The following is a 5476-nucleotide window of genomic DNA, read 5'->3' on the forward strand; positions in this document are numbered from 1 at the left end:
AGAGTTTAGAATGTCAGTTTGAAGTGCTAAACGCACTACCTTAGGTACCTCCCCTGATTTTGGTTACACTACAAGTACCAGCCTGTGAAAGTTAGGTCCCACGTGGCGTAGGTTATCCGACGTGCAGACAGGCCCCATATGTGGCTTTGGTTGTACCGGCGTATGGGGAGATATGTGATATTATGTTGAGGTCTCACGTGGCGTAGGTAATCCGGCGTTGAGACAGACACCATACGTGGCGTTGGTTGTACCGTCGTATGGGGAGATTATGTGATATTGTGTTGAGGTCGCACGTGGCGTAGGTTATCCGGCGTGTCGACAGACCCCATACGTGGCATTGGTTGTATCGGCGTATGGGGAGATATGTGATATTATGTTGAGGTCTCACGTGGCGTAGGTTATCCGGCGTTGAGACAGACCCCATACGTGGCGTTGGTTGTATCGGCGTATGGGGAGATTATGTGATATTGTGTTGAGGTCGCACGTGGCGTAGGTTATTCGGCGTGTCGACAGACTCCATATGTGGCGTTGGTTGTACCGGCGTATGGGGAGATATGTGATATGATGTGCAGGTCTCGCGTGGCATAGGTTATCCGGCGTTGAGACAGGCCCCATACGTGGCGTTGGTTGTACCGGCGTATGGGGAGATATTGTGAAGTATGGCATGGTCGCACGTGGCGTAGGTTATCCGGCGTGTTCACAAGCCTCATACGTGGCGTTGGTTGTACCGGCGTATGGGGAGATTATGTGAAATACAGAGAAATGAAATAAGGTATCGCCTATGTGTGGAATTGGGTTTTATGGAAGAACTACGTGTGGCTTGATCTCTCAGGGAGGGTACGTAGGCAGCCTAAGGTTATTAGGTGCAGCCGCAGACTAAATGTTAGTCATAATTTATATTTGAATTTATTGTTTGCCTTGTTTAAGGCATGAATTGTTTTGTTAGCGTGTTTGGTAGGTTGTTGAGAATTATTGGAAGGCCAAAGGCCGTTTATGTGAATTGCATGAAATTATATTGTGCATACTGCCAGTTGTGGATATTAAATGCGTTTTTATGCAGGTTGTAATTTTGAAAAATGTCCAATTTATAGGGGAGACTCTGCCGAAATTTCGGCAAGAAGTCTTGGTCTTTAGTAAGTGGGCCTGGTATCGGGGTGATGTCGGGAATTCCAGAGGGTTCGCCTCGAGTTTTTGAGAAATTCGAGGCGGGTCCTTTCAGAAAGAGTGGTAATATATATTTCACACAAATTCTGTGTGCAATATATTTTCCAAAAATTCTTTGTGCATGACATTAATTTTATCTTTAATTAAATACCGAACTGTCGATATTCATATAGATATTTTATTGAAGTTGGCAAAAATATATCATTAACATATCAATATATATTTATTATTGAAGATAATAACAGAGTGCTGCTATTTTCACCCTACTGTCCTATTTCCCCACCCACCTTATTCTGAAAATTTTAAAGGCCAATTTATCCTTATGTAAAATGACTTCTAAGGATTGAAATAAATTCTTCTGTTTGTGATGCTTCTTTTATCATTTCCTTGGGCTCTGTCTTTAATTCAAATTTAGTCAATTTTATCTAGGCAAGTAAAATAAGGTTCACTCTCTGAAACACTTGTATTTTTTTTTTTCCAGCTGCTTGTTACTTTGCACGAATTTGCCAAACATGTGGTACTGGAATTTTTATGATGTTGCAGTATCATAAAAAAAGGAAGAGCTCTTTTGAAACTACAGAAGAAGTAAAAATCGGAATATCATAGAGTAGGGATGTTGGGTGAGTTATCCTTATGCAAGCTTCATTTACGGGGTTTTACAGATGGGTTGGAGGGATGGTGGTGATGGCAGAGGAGAGGAAGAGGTTGGGGGTGACTTGGAGAAGAGAGTTTGATTAACTTTTTTTCATTTAATTTTGTAAAGGGTATTTTAGGAATAATGGGGGTGGAAAAATAAGATTGTATTTATTCAAATTTACATGGTGGGTGAAAAAATAAGATGAGTAAGAAAATAGGACAGGGTGGTGGAAATAGCAACACTCTAATAATATCGATACATTATCAATTACATGTGGACAATTCTATCTTTATTTAAGATCCAATGCTTGATTCATAGCCAGACTAATAATTGACACGTTACCAATTACATGTCTGGGAGTCTTACCTTTATTAAATATCAAATGTTTAATATAGAGCCGGACTAATTATCGACACATTATCAATTACATGTCGAGAGCCCCTATATGTACGTAAATTTCACCACAACAGGAACTTGATGGGCAGAAAGTAATGAGGTAGTTAGGTCCACCACTGCACGTAGATAAACCCCTGTTGTCATCATAAACATAGCTGTAAGCGTCGGGGCATTGGTCATGGAATATCTGAGAGTAATTTGTCGGTGGGCATGTCTCTGGAGTGTTTTGAGGCGGAGTGCAACAGTACTGTGGGGCATCGAATCTAGCACATGCGCTCAAGCAGGCAACCACGCTCCCATCGGACCCTATCCTTTGCAGCGCACACTCGGACAAACTGCGTTCACGTTCGCCGCGCAACTACTCGTCTTGCAGGTGCCGGTACCGCCTTGTGGAGTCACAGACATGGGCAAGTTGAAGCCATCAACAAGACTAACATCGTAGAAATCTTGTCCTCCGCCTGCTGGAATACTGAATTCCGCTAAAGTTGCCGGCGGAAAGCCATCGGTACCGTTGCACGTGACCTGACCAGAGGCACAGTCTGCGGTGGCGCAGACGAAATTTCCCGAGGCGTTCGTGGAGCATCCAGTTCGGGCCCAGAAGCGGCCGCTCCATGGCACTGGAGTGTCTAGCTGGAAGCTAGCTTGGGATGCTAACTCGAACCCTGTGGGTGATAATTGAGGTTTTCCATCGGAGGTTAGGGTTACTGGCCAGACCGTGTAGGGGCAATTGTTTTTGAAAGACATTGTCGCTGCATGTGCACCTGCCATGCAAAGTAAACCACACTGAATTTGATGCAGTAATCACAAACCACAATTATTGTGACCAAATATTAAATTAAAATTAAAGAAAATAAGAAGCTTGTTTACCTCCAAAGGAAAGGATGGTTAAGCTGAGGCTGAGGACTACTACTAGGGTCTTCATCATCGGAATGTCTTAGTTTGCTTTGCTTCGAATTTGATGAGCTTGGGCTTTAGTTATACAGGCTTTTCATCGGAAACCATGGAAGGACTTTTGCCAACTAGGTTGAACTTAGCCATTGTGGAAAGCAGAAAAAGGGAAGAAAATTAAAGGAAATAAACTAATTTATAAGGGAAGCAAATGCAATTGCCTTGCCTCTAAAACTTTTGAGGTCCCCTCTTGATAGACCACAGCCTCATAAGTAGATGAAGCCATAACTGATCAGGGTCTTCTTCCACCTTGTTAATTTACTTGGAGTCTTCTTCCACCTTTCCCTAGTTGAGATTAATTCCAAGTCTTTTTTATCACCCCCATAATTTTGAGCTTCTAGAACGCACATTAATTGAACATGTTTTGGTCAAGATCTTTGTAAGCTTCACGTTACAAAGAAGTTAACGTCTTTTATACGGTATTTGGAGCTTCTAGCACGCACATTAATAGATTAATTTTTCCCTTTTTCATTTTTTCCCTTTCAACTAAAATAATGATTATTGAAGTGAAATTTTCCTGTCCTTTTCAGTATCATGTGAACAATAGTATTATTTGAAGTCTTTATATCAGTTCAATTTACGTTTGAATAGACAATAATTCGAAATTGAAGTCTAATTTCCTGTCCTTTTTCAATATCATGTGAACAATAGTATTATTTGAAGGTTGTCCTCTTGTTTATATTTATTTATTTATTTTAATTTATCACAAGCCTAGAACTTCATTAAGAAAATCAGTAAGACAGTACATCAGCTTCTAAGCAAGAATCACTAACAGCGAATGAGTTATAATGTGACCTCATTAAAACCTTGACTTAAAAAACTCCCCAAAAAGCCTAACACAAACGGTTGCACTCTTGTTTTGATATTGGAATACTAATAAGCCTAACAAATCCAAGAAATTATAATTCTAGAATGTTGTTATTTGAAAGGTTTTTAAAATTTTAACGTTTTGATTTTGTTTTAATATTTTGGCTGTTTTCTTTTATTTATTATGGGAGATACAATTGTTTAAATTTTTCAGTTTTTATTTTCTATTCATTGTCTTAATTTTTCTGGTTTAATGTGCCTAGAGGTTACAAGTGTTGGATGCCTATTAAAAGCCAGTCCTCCTTCACATTTGAACCACCCCAATCAGATTTCTTTATTCTCATATTTTCATATATTCCCTACTTTCCATATTATTATTTTTGGGCAACGGTTCTGTGGCATGGAGATTTCTATCCGATTGTGAATATGCTCATAGCGTACCTTAAGCCTGTGCATTGAGGTCGTATCTTGGAGTCTTATAAACCGTCATTACTAGCACGTAAGGAGACTACAAAGGCTTTAGGACAGCTTCTTAGACGTGCTTTCACTATACCAGACTTGCTTTCTTACTCTTGACTTATTTTACTTATTTATTTGTTTCTTTATTTTACGTTACTCTTAAAACTTTGTTTTATATATTATTTATATCTAAAGGTGACATGACCCGTCCCAGATTCCTCGAACCAGGGATAAATCCCGTCGTAATTCTAACATCACCCCGATGCCGAGCTCACTTACTAAAGACCAAGACTTTTTGCCGAAATTTTGGCAAAGTCTCCCCTATAAATTAGACATTTTCCAAATTTTTAACATGTTAAAAGCACAATTAATATACCCCAACAAGCAGCATACACAAGGTAGTAACATGTAATTTGCGTAATAGGCCTCCGGCCTTCAAATAATTTGAAATAGAACCACCAACAATGTTCTTATATCAAATAATACATTAAACAATACAAATAATAAACTCAAACATATTTATAAATGCCCACTATAATTAACATAAATTAACTTTCCAAATTTCCATCATGTGATGTTTAACCTCCTAACACAATCGCAAGTAGTTTAAAGCCTCAACCCAAATCGTACAACAATCCAAAATGGGTTTCATACCTGTTTTGACCAGAACACATTTAAACAACCCTCTCTTAGTCAAACTGGAATATGCACAAACATTTAATCATGCTTCGGTTTCAACCGAGTTTCAGGACCAACGACAAAGTCAGAACCCAACTCATTAAAAATAACAATAGAAGTAAGACTAGATCCAAACGACCAAATTGAAGTTCTAGAAATAAAATTTAGTCCTCGGCTGCAGCTATCAAGCCACACGTAGTTCTTATGTCAACTATCATGGTTCAGATAATATTCGCTTATTTAAAGATAATGCCGACGATTAAATTGAGATTCAAATACAACATGAATCGAAAAGGCATCCACTGAACACTTTAATAGTTCCTTTCCTTTTATCCATTCATCCTCGAAACCATACTCTATCCAAAGCATATGTTGCCGATCAACACT

At 39.0% G+C, this 5476-nt stretch overlaps 1 pseudogene; it reads right to left on the reverse strand.

The window, feature by feature from the left end:
* Positions 1720-3395, reverse strand: LOC18770857 (annotated as a pseudogene).

This window comes from Prunus persica, chromosome G7 (genome assembly GCF_000346465.2).
Source record: "Prunus persica cultivar Lovell chromosome G7, Prunus_persica_NCBIv2, whole genome shotgun sequence".
NCBI classification, from domain to species: Eukaryota; Viridiplantae; Streptophyta; class Magnoliopsida; order Rosales; family Rosaceae; genus Prunus; species Prunus persica.